The sequence below is a fragment of the Pelodiscus sinensis genome, chromosome 19 (genome assembly GCF_052426305.1).
Source record: "Pelodiscus sinensis isolate ZL-2025 chromosome 19, ASM5242630v1, whole genome shotgun sequence".
In the NCBI taxonomy this organism is placed as follows: Eukaryota; Metazoa; Chordata; order Testudines; family Trionychidae; genus Pelodiscus; species Pelodiscus sinensis.
In genome coordinates this window covers 13461866-13478986 of record NC_143070.1, presented here as the reverse complement: position 1 = coordinate 13478986, position 17121 = coordinate 13461866, and the positions used below count along the sequence as shown (strand labels likewise).

Sequence of the window (17121 nt, the reverse complement as noted above, 5' to 3'; positions counted from 1 at the left end):
CTACCCACCGCCATCTCTGACTCCTGCACCCTCACTCCTAGCCCTGAGCCTACCCCCAATCCCAACCCCCTGCCTGGCTCCTTAACTCCCCCAGTGTTCCTCCAAACACCCACCCCCTGTCGCGAACCTCCCTCCTGACTCCAGAACCCCCTGCCCTGAGCCCCCCACATGTCCCGTCCCTCTGCTTCACAACACAAACAAAGCCAGGGAACTTCCTTGGCGCTCTAGAGACCGGCTCCTACTCTAGCTATGCTGCAGCGGCTGCTCGCAACACAAGGCCACCCGGGACCTGCACAGCACCACCATCATGCTGCCAGGCTCGGCACACAGGATGCACACAGCGCGCTGCCCCCGTATGGAGGTCAAGTAATTCTCTGGCTTCGGCCACCCACGTCGGTGCGATTCATGGTCACCCTAAAGCACCGGGCCCCACTCGCCTTGCGGGCTGCAATCTCCCACTTTCTATGTGGAAAATTCTGCATTTGGCCAGACGGGAGCAGCATGGAGGGTCCAAGCCAAATCCTGTTGGCATGTTCCCCTCCCAGCACAGATTGGAATGTGTAAAGAACATAAAGAGTGGCCATACTGGGACAGACCAAAGGTCCATCCAGCACAGGATCCTGTCTGCCAACAGTGGCCAATACCAGGTGCCCCAGAGGGCTAGGGGCACCATTCCTTACCCATCCTAGCTAACAGCCCTTAACGGACCTACCCTCCATGAATTTATCTAGCTCTTTTTTGAAGCCTGTTATAGTCCTCATCTTCACAGCCTCCTCAGGCAAGGAGTTCCACCACTTGTCCCACAGGTAGTAACAAATGTTTGGGGGGGGGGGCGCAAATTTGGCTTTTCCCCTGGTGCATAACACCCTCACTATACCTCTGCCTGCAGCCCTCACTGCACTGCTGCAGCTCCAGTTGGGCTGGCTAAGCAGAGGGAGAATGGTTAGCCCAGGTCCAGAAGAGAGAGCAGGGGGAGAGTTTGTCTCTCAGGGCTTGTCTACACTACAAGATGAAGTCAAATTTATGAAGGTCCATTTCTTCTCAACTGATTTTGTAAAGTCAAAGGTGCATGTCCCCACTGTGCATGAAAGTTCCGCGTAGTTCGATGTAGCGTGCCCCCAGCAGGGAGGCTACCGTTGACTTGGAGAGCGATGCACTGTGGGTAGCTAGCCCACAATTCCTGCTGCCCCTTTGCATTCTGGATTATGCTCCCAAGGGAACCAAAACGGTGCAGCAAGTGGTTCTGGGTACATATCAGTGTTCCGTACTGTACTCGTCTTCTTCTTTACCCCTTGCTTGAAAGCAGCAGCAAACAATCGTTTCCTGCCCTTTCCCCCCCTGGTTTATGCCACAGCAGGGTAAGCATGGACCCTGTGCAGCAGCAAAGTGCTATGGCAGTCATAGCAAACAGAGCCTAGCCAGGGCTGTCCGGAGCAAGCAAGAATGCGAGGAGGCCATGAACTGACTCTTGTGCGAAGCACTTGAGTGAAGCAATGGGCAGATGCTGGCAGTCGTGCCTCTGGATGCAGCCTAGTGGGATCGCGTGGGGTTGCAGATACAGCAAAACTTTCGCATGCATCAGGCCACTTTCTTGGCACTTTGCAAATGGCTTTCCTCGCCCTTAAGCGCAGGGGCACCTGGATGAGACCTTCTCCAACCCTAAAGAAATGATTGTTAATTGCCCTGGGGAAATTTGCAGGGCCAGACAGCAACCAGGGCAGACAGTGCGGGGGGAGCCACCCTCCCCCGACTCCGGCCACGCGGGGACCTCGCTCACCCGAACGGCCGCGCGCACCGCCACTCGCTCCGGGCGGGGTGACGGGACCGGCGACGCGCGCGCCGAGGATGACATCACGGGGCCCGATTCTGACGTCACAGCCGGGCGCTCCCTCGCTTTCCCCAGCTGCCGCAGCGCTGCGCTCACCCTCCAAGGAGGCCGCCGCGGGCGGCGGCAGCAGCAGCAGCCTCCGCGCAGGGAGGCGGCAGCGCTGCGCGCGAAATTCAAAGACTCTGCAGCGGCTTTGGGAGCCGCGCAATGCCTGGTGGGTAGCGACGCCGGGGTCGGGCGGGGCGTGGTGTCGTGTGGGCTGCCGCTGGGCCACGTGGCCGCCGTTTCGTCCCTCCCGGGGCAGTTTCCTGCTCCCTGCACCGCGCGGGGGGCAGGGGCAGAATTTCGCGTTGTCACAAACGCACCTTGCCGGGGCGGGGCTGCAGTTCCGCCCGGGCCCGCTAGAGGCCGCTGTGGTGCCGGGACCCGCCCAGCTGCGTTCTGCTGCTAACAGGCGGGTGCACGGATCTCAGGTCCCCGCCCGCCCCTCTGGCTGCAGCCGCCTCCCGCCCTCGGTGCATGGGGGAGAACCTGGAGCCCAGGCGGCCGCCCCTTTTCTGGCTCCTCCAGAACCTCTTCCTGAGATAGGGCTGCACTTTTCCCCGCCCCCGCTTATTTCAGGGTCCCCTTCCCCCATCTGTGGTCCCCACAAAGTCGTGAGACTCCCTTGTCCACTTCGTCCTGGCCTTGGCCAAAGCTTCCATCGACCACACCAGAAGAGGGGGAGCTCGGCGACAAGTGAAATCAGGAGGCGCAGAAATAAGTCCCCCTATCGGACAGAGTTGTCACTTGGACAGGGAGTGTCAAGGCTGTTTTCCACTCTGGCATGACAAATGCAGAAGTAGGGGCCTGCAAAAGCACCCCAAGACCTGGTCTGTACAGGTACAAAAACCTCCCCTCAAAATCCTAATACCCGGACTTTGGAGAAATCCACTGCCACTACCCAAGTAATGTCCAGCGAAAGACAGGGAAGAGATCACTTGGGAAACCTCCTCCCTCAGGTAAAACTCTCCCCCTGCCCCAACCTCCTTTCTACTGGGACTTGGGAAAAACAGAGGGGATTTACAGACAACAATGGACTCTGCCCTTAGAATTAGACACTGAGTCAAAGGACACAATAATTGGCCAGTACCAGTTAATTAGAAAAAGAAACAAACTTTTATTATCAAAACAAAACTACAGTTGCAAGCAGAGTAAAGTGGCTAAATGGGAAGAGCCACCAGTTGATATACTCACGGGAAATCCCTGGGTTAAAACTTAGTTACAAAGAAAGACCAAACTCTTAACCAGCTCAGACATTATTTCCAAGTACCCAAACCAGGAAAACAACCAATCCTGATAGACTAGCTAAACTTTTTCCTACTTACACCTTGTCAGAAGTGGCGAGGAGTCCTGTGGCACCTTATAGACTAACTGAAGTGTAGGTGCATAAGCTTTCATGGGCAAAGACCCACTTCATCTTTGCCCACGAAAGCTTATGCTCTTACACTTCAGTTAGTCTATAAGGTGCCACAGGACTCCTCGCCGCTTTTGCAGATTCAGACTAACACGGCTACCCCTCTGATACTTGTCAGAAGTGCGTCCTTGGAGACAGAAGTATCTCCCATATCCTTTAGCCTTGAAGAAACTGATCCGCTTTTCAAAGGAGGGAAAAATAAAGACTCCTTTACCCCACTTTGAAATTCCTACCTGCATTGTTATTGGCTGACCAGATACCTGGCTAGAGACAGAATTAGTCACCAGGTGCTGGTCAGCACTCCTGAATAAGATAGGGAGCTATTTAAGTGCTGCAGGAGATATGAGTGGAACGTGGGAATGGAAAAGCAAGCAGGGAATGTGACATGAAGAACAGAAGAAAGTCTTGACAGCCATGGTGATGCTGATAACATGCATGGCAGACTCATATGACAGCCAGATTCACAGGTACTGCTTCCATCCCATGCTAAGCCATATTCCCTTCTCGCTAAGTTGCATAGCCTCCTCTCCCAGGGGCCCTAAAGGGGTTAGGGTTGATTTTAAGGGGAGCCTCACATTAATCTCTCTGTGATGTGCCCCCGCACAAGAGGCTGTCTGTCAATCTCACATGCATGTGTGATTATTGCATAGGGGGAGGGATAGCTCAGTGGTTTGATCATTGGCCTGCTAAACCCAGGATTGTGAGCTCAGTCTTTGAGGAGGCCATTTAGGGATCTGGGGCAAAATCTGTCAGGGATGATGCTTGGTCCTGCTGTGAAGGCTGAGGCCTGGACTCAATGACCTTTCTAAGGTCCCTTCCAGTTGTAGGAAATAGACATCTCCTTTCATTTCATTACTGAACATGGGGATTGCAATACATTGCTTCCCCTTCTCTTCCCCCAGTTCCTGCCCTGATTTCTTTTTCTGATCCTTCTTTCTTGTGTTCCCTAAATAACAATAACTGTAACTTTATTTATTGTGTTGCACGAGGGGGGTTTACAGGTGTTGAGGCTGTTCCCCACTCTGGCACTCCAAGTGCAGAAGGTAGGGGCCCACCAATAACCTTAAATACGATTCCTCTGCAGCCTTCTGCTTACAAAAACTTCCCAAGGTCACAGATTCCCTCCCTTGGGAGTCAGCTGGCACCATCAAGTGTAACAATAACCCCCTTTTTCTTAAACCCAGGAAGAAGCACTTGAACTTCTTCCAGAGGGATACCTTAAGCTCTTTTACCACAAGAGAGCTTGAAAAAGAAATAAACAGAAAACAAACTGCAGTCTTTGGGTGTGTCTAGACTACAGGGTTTTTTCGACAAAAGTGGACTTTTCTCGACAAAACTATACCTGCGTCTACACTACCACTGAGTTCTGTCAACATAACGTTTTGTCGACGGCGGTAAGCCTCATTCTACAAGGAATAACGCCTTCTGTCAGCAGAGTTCTGTCGACAGAGGGTGTTATTGCATCTACACTGTCCTTTGTGTCTACATTGTCATGTCAACAAAGCATCTTGCTTTGTCGACAGAACTGGATGTAGTCTAGACTCTCTTTGTCAGCAGAAGCTTTGTCGACAGATACTGTCGACAAAACTTCTGTCGACAAAAGCCTGTAGTCCAGACGTACCCTTTGATAGCTGATTTCTTAGTCTAGGCATGTATACACAGACCTCCTGCTACTTTTCAATACTCAAGAATCAAATCATCTCATTAAAAAAGGTGATTTTATTAACAAAAGTATATACTTAATAAAGCTTATATGGTTTCTAGATGTAACAGAGTAACTGAGAAAAACACATTAAAACAGAGAAACATAGTATCTCTGGGTGCCGCTTAGCTATATAGTGAATGCGAGGAAGTACATGGATTTCACACAGAGAAGTTTAACCAAACAACAACAAAAAATAACCTGATCATGACTAAATATACACTTCTCTGTCTACTCTTGCTGGTCATAAGTATCTGGAGTCTGATGCTGTCCAAGGTCTGTGCTAGATCTGAAATCCCCCTGAACGCATGGAGGTGCAAGATAGTCCTGGTTTTTTCTGCACTGTGGGGACCGACCAATACTGACTCCTCCATTACTTAGAGAGGAACTGCAGCTATGTGTAATCACACCCACCAGCATGATCAAATCCGGTGTCCCTCTTGGACCTTTTTTATTTCTGCCACAATAACAGTGACTCACCCTCAAGTTCCGTGTTCTGACATCTGGATCTAAGGTCTGCATCAATTATATGGGGATTTTGTCGTCTTCTCACTGATCTGCTGGGAGCTCTGCTCTGCCTGTCTGGACCCATTGCTACCATTGCCACATGGGAACCCCCCGTCAGTTTAAACTTCACAGAATGGTGAGATCCCTTCCCCCCAGTATAGTCTCCTGACCCTGCCTTATGTGATCAGTTAGGCTACGTCTACACTGCTGGCTTTTGCTGTTAGAGAGCATGCAAATGAAGCGCTGATTAGAATTTTGCCATGCTTCATTTGCATAATCTATTTGAGCCGTTTTTGCGCAAAAACAAGCAGTGTAGACATTTCCTTTTTGTGCAAGAAACCTTTTTGCTCAAGATCCTTCTCCTTCTCTGGGATGTTCACACTGCTTCTTTTTCTGCAAAAATGGCTTGAATAGATTATGCAAATGAAGCATGGCAAAATGCTAATCAGTGCTTCATTTGCATGCTCTCTTCTGGCAAAAGTCGGCAGTGTAGACAAAGCCTCAGGGTACATCTACATTGGCACGATTTTACGCAAATAGTTTTAACGCCAGAGTTTTTGCGTTAAAGTATTTGCGCAAGAGAGCGTCTACACTGGCATTTGCTTTAGTGCAAGAAATGTGCTTTTGTGCAAAAGCATCCATGCCAGTGTAGATACTCTCTTGGGCAAGAAAGCTCTGATGGCCATTTTAGCCATCGGGCTTTCTTGCGCAAGAAATTCATGTTGCCTGTCTACACTGGCCTCTTGCGCAAGAACAGTTGCGGAAGAGGGCTAATTCCTGAGCGGGAGCATCATAGTTCTTGCGCAAGAAGCACTGATTTCATGCATTAGAATGTCAGTGTTCTTGCGCAAGAACTCCCCGCCAGTGTAGACAGGCAGCATGTTTTCGCGGAAAAGCGGCCGCTTTTGCCAAAATCATGCCAATGTAGAGACAGCCTCAGAGTTTGTAAAGTCAATTTTAAGTTAGATTTAATATTGTAACTGGTGTGTGTGTTTCTCTCCCCTTGTACAGTTACTACCTAGAAACAACTTTCATTGCTAAGCTGGTTGCTTTCCTCTTTTTCTCTTTCCCCTTCTCAGGGCTGTTGTTGGGTTCCCCATTCACTCTGCAACTACGCTCCTTGCATCTAAGCTACAGCCCCCATGGTGTCCAAAAATCTTGTGTGGTTTGCTCACCAAGGGGGTTATCTGCAGTGTAGTTGTGGTGTGGGAGTGGGGATAGGGAAGTGCTGAACCTGGGGGCTTATCAGGGTGGCAGCTTAAAGTGCTGTTAAACCAGCCCATGGAGTCCAGAGGCACAAGAGGGTCACAGCTTGGCATTGCTGTGCAACCAGCCTGCTGAGTCCAGGGACAGATAAGAAGTCAGCTGCTGAGTGCTGATTAACCCGCCTCTCAGACTGCTGTGGTAGTAGGTGTGTCTGTATGTTCCTCTCATTCTAGTGTAGGAAGAGCCCAGCCCTGGGGAACCTAGAACCTGCAGGAGAGCCCCATTGGGAGGGAATTGGCAGAAGGGAGAAGTACAGCCCCCGTGGGAACACAAATAACACAAGCAGCAAGTTAATAGAATTATAACACCAAGGATAACCCTAATAAATGAGCATGCCCAAAAGTAACAGGCAAATCTGGTAACAGCAAGAGGCAGTTAAGGAGAGATGCATCCAGAGCGCCACACCAGGCCATGAACAGGGCTGCCCAAACCTTCACCAGCAAACAGTTCCAGCTGCCTTTTCTGTCCCATGTGTTATTACACAGACTGTTTGTCCTGGCCCATCTCACTCCCCTCCCCAGCCTCTTGTCAGAGTTTTTCTAGCTCCTTCATTGTCCTTTCCATACTGCTTGGCCTTCACTGAGCCAATGAACCACTCACAGGTAAGTGAGAGTCTCTTTTGCAGTCTGGGTGGGGTGTTAATAGCTGTGTAGAGAGCAGGGACAGAAGAATTATAGAAATCAGAATGTGTGGGTCAGATCAGAGCCTAATGGCAACTGTTCTGGTTTTATCTTCCAGGTAATGGGGCTCAAATTGTGCAATGGAAACATCCAGCTGTCCTTGCAACTGTAATTGGGACTGCCATGGTTATCCTCATTGCTTTAGCATCAGCTCTGGGAGGTAAGTTCCCCACCCTTTGAAGAGTCAGTCTCTGGGACTTTCTGCCTTTGTGGTGCCTATCTCCTAGAGCTTGCAGGGATCTTGAAAGGTGATTTAGTTCAGTCCACTCCCCTGCCTTCATGGAAGGATTAAGTACTATCCTTTACAAATTTTTGTCCTAAGTGGCCTCCTGAAGGCTTGAACTCCTAACGCTGGGTTTAGCAGGCCACTGCTCAAACCACTGAGCTATCCCTCCCTGCTATCTACTTCTGGGCTTTTGTAGACAAGAGAGTTTTATAATGTCTGATGTACTTAATGGGTAGTGTGAGAATAAATGTTAAGCAGCTTTAACTCTGCCAACCACCCTTCTCTGGTTAGCAGGGAGAAACAGTCTTCTAGGCCTGCGCTAAAGATGCATCAGGCAGACACTGCAGCTACGTCTACACTGGCTCTTTTTGCGGAAAAGCGTCCATTGCCAATCTAGACGTGGTTTTCCACAAAAAAGCCCCGATTGCCAGTTTTGCCATTTTTGCCAGTCTAGACACAGCCTGCATGTGTCTGTATCTGACGTTAACATAGAAACAGATCAGAAGGGTCCTTGTGATTCAGCGTGATCACACAGCTGCTCTTACGAGTAATAAGAATACAACTCTACTATAAAGAAAATATGATGACGGATTAAAAGTTTGTACTAACAGAAGCCTTGTAGTGGAACTTTAAGCAATAGCGAGATGGGGTGTGGGCATATGTGTGCCTGTGTGTGTGAATATGCATATACCAGAATAATGTTACGATGGCAATAAATGTGGTGTTTTGTCTTCTCGCCCCGGAAAGATATCCTGTGAAATTCTTTCAAGGATAAGAATCAAGACAGGTTGAGGTTCCTCTTCCTGGCCCGTGGTACAGGTTTGCAGTTTTTGTATTGCATACTGTGTGCTGAAAATATTGTTAGCGAGGTTAAGAACTATTAGTAAGTCCCAACAATTGGTTAAACTAGGATGAGAAGTTAATAAACGTTAGACCTTTAAAATGTTAAAGGACCAAGAGGTGTGGGGGGTAGCTGAGGAGCCCACCCTCCTGTAAATTGGTAGTGGGACAAAGCCTGTGTCCGTGGAAAGGGGCCGTTCAGCACGGAAAGCAAGATCAGGCCCAGATAAGCAGGCTTGAAAGCAAGCGAGATTGGAAAACAGGTTCAGAGTCCTGAGGGTGCAGTGGCAGGAGTAAAGGAAAGCGGTAAGTCCAGGCATTGGAAATTCAAATCCCTGACATAAAATGTGGAGTGGTAACATCTGAACGAAAGAACTTGTCCTTTTGGAGATGAGCAAGTATATTAAGGAAAAAGAGCGAGATATTAACTCTGCAGAGCCTGGAGGGAATGGAGACATCAGAATGTTGTAAAAATGCTAAAAAAAAGAAAAGCGTAATAGGAAAAGAATTCTTGGTTTCTTTGCAGCCTTTCTGAAGGAAAAATGGGCAAAGAGACAATCTGATTAATATTTGACTGTGGACACGTTAGTTAAATTTACTAAAAGAGCAGAAGGGGTTTCTATTGAGACTTCACTGCCCAAATGTATAAAATTTGTGCGATCGATGCACAGCTGTGTAAAAATAATTAAAGTAATGTAAAGGAGATTAAATAAAGGAAAATGCATGCATTTATGCATCTCTGTGATATTTTTAGGACCTCCTCAAACACTCCTGTTTTGTAGGTCCGTAAAACTGTTTTGTAGGCTTCAAATGACTTGGTTTGGTTTGGTTTGGTTTGGTTTTGAATAAAGCCAATTCATTCAAAGTTGCAAAAGTGACTAGACACTTATTGCCAGACACAGGTAACTAGTGTTGCTTGGCTTTTGGTATTCAACATGTAACCCTTAAGGTATCTCAATGCTAAGAGAAAATGTGCTGTTGGACCAATCTTTATACCCCTGGGGGCCTGTATCCTCTTTCTTATCTAAGATGCCAAATTCTACTGGTCTGTTTTGTGGCGCCAGTTCTTACAAGCAAGTTTCAAGTTAATTTACACTTGCAAGAGAGATAACTAAATTGTGAGCACTAGACATTTTTTACTGAGCGAGAGATTCCTCCCCCCGTGGACGGCTGTGTGTTCGTATCAATATGGGTTAAGTCAAGGGCACTCCTTGGCAGCCTCTTGGTCAGCAATTGGCATATCTTTGTTTACAGCCATTCACGGTCACAGCAGCCTGGACCTTCTGTTCTGTGTGCACTGTATGCTCCAGGCAAGCAAAAATGGATGTTACAAGGGGGGTTCCTGTCTGGCTACACGGGGCATCCCTCAGGGCGGAACAGCCCCTGCACTCACTGGCGGGAAGCAGAGTGATAGAACTCTGGGAACAGAACAGGCCATACCGCCACTGCCGGCACCAGAACCCAGGCCAGTAGTCCCCTGGGCACATCGGCTAGGACAATGGGGGGGGGGTCGGAGCAAGGGGAGGGAAGGAGTGGAGCAAGGTTGGGGGGCCAGATGGCAGAGCAAGTAGAGGGAGAGGCAGGGTCTCAAGTTCAGGGGATTTGGCTTTTCCTTGGGCTGGGTGAGGGTCACGTGGTCTGTGCCCCCTCCCCTCATGTGCCTCCGCGCCAGTCACCCCTGTGTGTGAACCTTTCTGCTTTGAGGCCTGCATGGAGGAGGGCAGGGGGCAGAGTGCCCTGGGGCAGGCTGTCCCCTCACTGCCTGCCGGGGTATTTGTTGCCATTTGCTATGAAGCAGCAGGTACTGGCGGCTCTCAGAGAGCAGCCGTGTAACCCACAGGTCTGATCTGTTCTCAGAGTCTCTGTGCTCCCGTGCCTGCTTGTTCTCCACTGAGAGATGGGAATGATCGCTCTCTCTTTCTTGGGCTCTCTTTCTCTCTTGTTCTCTCTCCCCTTCTCTTTCTCTTCCTCTTTTTCTCTTTTTCCTAGTGGAAAGATCTAAACAGCCTCCTCCCTACTCCCCTACTTCTCCTGGGTGCCCGGAGAACTGGATCAGAATCCAGGGGAAATTCTATTATTTTTCGAAGGCCGAAGGGAACTGAACCGACAGCCAGAAGAACTGCTCCTCACACGCTGCCTCCTTGGCCACGATTGAGAGTCTGCAGCAGCTGGTGAGCTGCACAGACGCTTTGTGCCAAGCCCGGCAATCGCCGGCACCTCAGGCTGGGCTGGAGTCAGGCTGGGCCCAGCCCCTGAACGGCAGAGGGGAGTCGGGTACCTCCCGGGCTGCGGGCCAGAGTCGGTGCGGTTCTGCCTGGGGCTCCAGCCTTCCCCACCCTCCAGCTGCTCAGCGCCGCAGTTTGAGACTCTCCCTGTGCGGGGCAGAGCTGGCTGCAGGCCCAGCAGTAAGGCCCGAAGAAGAAAGGGGCTTTAGGGACTGGAGCCTGAGGCCTCCTCAGCCTGGGGCCCTGGCTGCAGCCTGTAACACTCGTGTTCTGGGCCATCCCCATCCCAGACCGCTCCACTCTCCTGAGGTACATGCCTGGGAGCTGGGCTGGGGCCAAATCACATTGTTTCCTAGCACCGCAGTGAATACAGGGGTGGAGCATCCCCTGTTGCCGGTCCCAGCTCCCCTCGCCCCGGTAATCTCCTGGGCCCTGCCCCTTGAGGAAAAGGGACTTGGAAAAGGGATAGAGTAGGGGTGGGAAGAGGTGGGGTCAGATGGAGCCTGGAGTGCTGGTGGGGAATTGTCCATGGTCCTGCATCTTCCTAGGGCAGGTGCTAGGTAGGGTCCTATCCTAGCCCCCTCCCCAACTTCCTGCCCTGACCCCACTCCCCAAAGTGGAGGTTGCACAGAGACAGCGCTTGAATGTAATGTGTTACTTTTACCCTTGCTCCCCAGCTCCACAAAGCCCCAGGGTTCCCTCATGGCTAGGGTGGGGACAATTCAGTCCTGTGCTCCCTGCCCTCCACTGCTCTGCCCTGATGGCAGGGGTCCGTCTGCCCCCTTCTCAGCTCCTTTTCCCCCCTGGCCCTGCTGCGCCCTGAGAAGGGGCTGCTGGGCAGACACAGAGCTTGCTGCTCAATTCCTGCTTCACCCAGTAGGTGCCACATCCCCAGGAGCAGGGAGAGAGAAGGGTTAACACTGATCTGATCCCTTCACCCAATCACAAAGGCTGATGTCTCTAGAAATTCCCCCCAGCCAGCACTCCCTGAGGTGTGGGACAGCCCAGAGCCAGGGTCTATCACAGCTGATGGCTTTCATTGTATTTCAAAGGCTTCCCTGGTGCCCTACCCAGGCAGACTGGACCACTGGATCGGCCTCCGGAAGGACGCAGGCGGGGTCTGGAGATGGGTCAATGGCACCGAGTTCGACCATCGGTGAGTCTGTTTCTCTGCGTTGGGTGGGAGTTGATGGAAATGCCCCACTGGCTGCTTTCACCTCCCCTCCTGCCTGGAGTGGGGTCTGGGACTGATGCAGGGAGTGGGGGATCCTGACGGGTTTTGAGCAGGGGCAGCAGGTTTGTATAATTTTTGGTGGTGCCCCATTAGCCACACCCCGACCTCCGTTAACCATGTCCCAACCCCCATTAGCCACACCCTCTTAGCTCCATTAACCTCACCCCTAACCCCCATTAACAGGCCTCTGACCCCCATTAACCAGGCCTCTGGAGGTTACACGCTCGGGGGAAGATGGACACGTGACCAGAAGTAAAAGGTGTCATGTCACCCGTCTCGAAGGGCTTTTCCCACCATTCTCCTACCAACAGGGATTAGTTTGGCCCCCACCAAACCCCCCTCATGCAACTATCCTGCAAGTGCATTAACCCAATGTGTGTGCCATTAACTCAGGAGTAGAGAGCTGGGGGAAGTGTTCCCTCTAAGGCTATGTCTACACTCGCGGCTTCTTGAGCAAGTAGAGCTGTTCTTGCGCAAGAACCCACAGAGCATCCACACAGCCCGCCTGCTCCTGCGCAAGGAAATTTACAGTATGGCGTGGTAAGAGAGGGCTTCTTGCGAAAGAGCTACGCTCTTTTCTAATAGGTGTAAGCAGCTCTCTTGCGCAAGAGGGCAGTGTGGATGCTCGGCAGGGATTTCTTGCACAAGAAGCCCCAATGGCTAAAATGGGATTTCTTACACAAGATAGCATCCACACGGCCATGGATGCTCTTATGGAAAAGCACAGCTCACACATGGCAGTGTGGACGTTTTCTTACACAAGACTTCTTGCACAAGAACCTTTGTGCAAGATGTTCTTGCGCAAGCAGCCACCAGTGTAGACATAGCCTAAGAGTTTCCTCGCATGAGCAAAATGAATTGTGTTGTGCAGCAGTGTTGGCGCCCAATTATTAATAAATATTTTAGAAACCTTTACCTTTTCTCTCTCCTCCCCTTACTCCATCATCTCCCCTGGTGCCTGCTGGCCCCCAACCCCTCACCCTCCTCTGCTGTCCTGACTCCTGCCTTTCTCACTGCCCTCAGCCCTCCTGAGACCTGCCCCCCCTCCACCAGCGCTTCTCTCCCCCCTGTGCCCAATCCTCCAGTAGCCCCACTCTGATCATGTGAGCTACCCCTCCTCATCCCCTCTCCTAACTCCTCCCTCTACGCACCTGCCCTGCCTCTCTCCTATAGTGCAGGTCCCTCCCCTGCAGGTATCTGCCCTTCTGCTTCACCCCCAGAATCCCCTGGTACCTGCACCTTCCCTTAGCCCTGCACCCTCCTGGTGCCTCCCCCTTCCCTCACTGTTTCTGCCCCCTTTGCCCTCTTTTTCCCTGATGCCCACCCGCTCACCACTCTCTACCTCCACTTCCCTCATGCCCCCCTGTGCCCTCACACATGACTTGCTCCATCCCCACCTTTCTCATGCCCACCCCTTCTTTCAAGCCTTCTCCCAGCACCTCCCCCTTCCCCTGTAGTTTCCAATGCCCTTCCCCTCTCCTCTCCCAGCATCACCCTGTCCCCCCCCCCCCCCCACTGACATCTCCCCTCCTGCCCTTTTCCTCATTGTCTGCACTTGACTCCCTGGCATTTGTCTCTCGTCCATCTTGTCCCTTGGTGCCTTCCCCTTTCTTCCCCCTCCCCCTTTCCCTCCTCCTCCACACAAACCTCTTCCCCTCCTCCTCTCCACAAGCCCCTTTCTCTCCCACCCCTCTCCCCTAGTTTTCCCCCTTCGCCTACCTTCTACCTTCCACTTTGGGGGGCCGGAGTCTGCGCTCGGGCCTCAGAAGTCCCCTCACTCTGAACCTAGAGCTAGGCCACGTGGCGCAATGCCGTGCCGAGCAGTTTTAAAGTCCCAAGCTGTGACATCATGTCACACCCGGGTGTCTCCCTGCTCACCTGTAAACGCCGCTCATGGCAGCAGCAGGCAGCAGTGCGCACCGGCAAGGGGGAGCCGGAATGAAACCTGCTCATAGCAGGGCCGGTCCGGGGGGGGGATGCATGGGGGCAGGGGCTGCCAGGTGGAGGATGGGGCCCGCTCCAGGCGTGGTTGGGGGCGGGGGAAGAGACCCATCTCCAAACATTGGTGGAGCAGGGCCCCCGGCTCTGAATATTGCTGGAGCATGGGCACCACGAGCCCGTATAACTCACTGCCCATGGTTGTGAGTGCAGCAGCAAATCTCCCCCTCCTGCACTGTCTCCCCCGGTCTCTGTTGCCGCGCGCTGACTCTGGATCCTGCTGCCTCTGGCTTGCAGGTTTCAAATACAAGGAGGAGCCGACTGCGCCTACCTGGATAGAGACATCAACGTCAGCAGCTCCAGCTGCAGCAGGCTTAGAAGATGGCTCTGCAGCAAACCCAATACCCCTCTATAGCGAGGGGTGCGTGTTGGGGGAGGGCACTTGTGAACTCAATGCAATTGGAGACCAAATATGACACAGCCTGGATCTGGTCCCCCTTCATGTCCCCTACGTGTGTTCAAGAAAAGGGGCATAAAGCGAGGAACATCCACAAGAACAATACAGATTAGAGGTTTCACAATTTAAAGTAAACTTGGTTCGTGGTGAAGTCCCTCAATGCAGGGTCTCAGTAACGGTTCTGCCCAAAGACTCAGGCCAGATCAGCTCCCAAAGTCCAATGGCTTTTTTCTCTTGTCATGGGTGAAAAGAGAGAGGTAGAGAGGGAGGGAAAGTTTGGGGTGCTTTTGTCCCTCACTTCTGTAGTCCAATGCTCCTTTGAGATGCAATCCCCTGAAGATCACCCCTCTCAGCAAAGCTAATTCAAACAGTAAAGAAGCAACATGATGTCTGTGGTGACATGGACTATGCTGTTTCTTCTCCCCTCTGGCTCCTGAAAGGTGGATTTTCCTTGTCTCCCATCTTCTCCCTCTCGTGCTCTGAGGATCCTGTTTACAACTTGTATGTAAACCGAGGGGAACTCACTTTGACTTGTATGTAAACTGAGTGGAACGAGGTGTACTGGTAGTTCGGAATAGGAAGCCTATTCCGAACTACCTACTCTGTGTCGCATGTAGCCGCGGGCACGGACTCCGAACTAGCAGGGATTTAAAAATGGCACCGCCCGACAAAATGCAAAAGAAGCCTGGGAAATTCAAATCCCGGGCTTCATTTCCAACATAGGTTGCCTACATTAACCACCGTAGTTCGAACTAGGGTGGTAGTGTAGACATACCCATAGAGACTATTCCAAATGTTATACTCTCTCAGGCTTACAGACACTGCTTTGAATTTATGATTGCTAAGGGGGGGGGGGTATGTCTATACTACCCCCCTAGTTTGAACTGGGGGGGGGGGTAATGTAGTCATACGGAGTTGCAAATGAAGCCCGGGATTAGAATTTCCCGGGCTTCATTTACCTAAAGCCGGCCGGCGCCATTTTTAAATGCCGGCTAGTTTGGACCCCATGCCACGCGGCTACACACGGCACGGACTAGCTAGTTCGGATTAGGCTCCTAATCCAAACTAGCATTCCACGAGGCATACAGCTAGTTCAGATTAGGAAGCCTAATCCGAACTAGCTAGTCCGTGCCGCGTGTAGCCGCGTGGCACGGGGTCCGAACTAGCCGGCATTTAAAAATGGCGCCGGCCGGCTTTATGCAAATGAAGCCCGGGAAATTCAAATCCCGGGCTTCATTTGCAACTTCGTATGACTACATTACCCGCCCTAGTTCGAACTAGGGAGGTAATGTAGACATACCCGGGCTGATGAGAGATTTGCGGGGCCCAGGACAGCACAATTTCATGGGGTCCTCCCCTTTGGAGAAAAAAATAGAAAAAAGGCATCTAATGTGCAAATTGAAGGCTATTTTCATATTAAACGCGAATTGGGTAAATTTGATAGAAACTTAATTTAGTTGGATAATTTTATTTTAATTATATTGTAATTCATTTGTAAACAAAATTCTGCATTAATAATTAAAAAATTTCATTTGTATTTAAGTCTATTATAGCTGTCTAGCTCTTTTGGCAGCACATTCTTCAATTATGTCTTTAAAGTCCATTTCTTTACACAGGTAATTTTCCAAAAAGTTTAAAAATCCTTCTTCACAAACAAATGTCACAGCAACCACGTGTCATTCATGTTAAAATTCGACACTCTCCGGGAAGGAATGAACAAACACTTAAACTATCTTACCCATTACCAAGATAGCTTCCCCAATTATCACCTCTAATACCATTAGCTCACAGACATCCCACTCTCCCCACCTCTAATAATATCAATTCACAGACACTTACCTTCCTTCCTTTCCCCTCCCTCCCCCCGCATCCTCCTCCTGTTCTGAAATGTGATTTGTCCTTTTCATATGTGTTCATTTTTTTAAATTGTATCCTTTGGTATATATGGGTGTGACTATTTTCTTCCACTATTTGATCTGAGGAAGTGGGTCTGGCCCACGAAAGCTCATCATCTAATAAACCGTCTTGTTAGTCTTTAAAGTGCTACATTGTCCTGCATTTTGCTTTGGCTCTTCTTAGGCTCCCCAGGACTCCTCTCCCCATATAATGTTCTTAGTCCTCAGATATTCCAGTACAAACAAACCAAATTAACAGGCAAAGTTTCTGCAACCCCTCAGGTAGCAGCTTATATACCCTAACCACAGAAAACGTATAGCTCCACCCAAAATGAACAAGACTTTACCTCTGCAATTTCCTTTCCTCCTAAGCAGCCATAAACTACCCTCAATATCCCTTTTTTGTCTCAACAACATAGAATATGTAAGCGTTTTTACCATAACCCGAGAGCTGAGCAATTCCTCTATCCTGACTGGCTAGTAGGAGTACACTCCGCTGACTCAATGAGAATGAGGATCCTAAATAAACCAATGAGAAAGCCTCTTTTCTTTCCTTCGCTCTGTTCACCTCGACTGTCAACACAAACAGCTGAAGTGGCCGGTGCTCGATCTTTCAGAAGGCATGAACGGAACAAGGCTCTTGCCTGGTGATCTATCGCTTTTCCTCTAGTCCCAGCATCTGGCATTCCGAGTTTGGGGACCTCTAGAACCTGGGATTGGATCCTTGATAATCTTGTCTGATAAATTCACCCGCTTTGTTTAAAAACCATTCCTCCCCACCCGCACCAAATCATCTGTTGAATTCCTTCATAAGTCGATTGATTTGTTTATTCATTCCTGTTCCTCTTTCAGTTTAGAGACAAGGCG

General features: G+C 50.5%; 1 pseudogene across 1 annotated transcript; it reads left to right on the top strand.

Annotated features, from left to right (window-relative positions):
- The first annotated feature begins 1849 nt into the window (after positions 1-1849).
- LOC142823208 (C-type lectin domain family 2 member D-like) lies at positions 1850-15232 on the top strand (annotated as a pseudogene). Its single transcript, XR_016347275.1, has 5 exons — positions 1850-2042; positions 7498-7599; positions 10495-10676; positions 11783-11886; positions 14200-15232. The product of XR_016347275.1 is annotated as a C-type lectin domain family 2 member D-like (transcript).
- The last annotated feature ends 1889 nt before the right edge of the window (positions 15233-17121 follow it).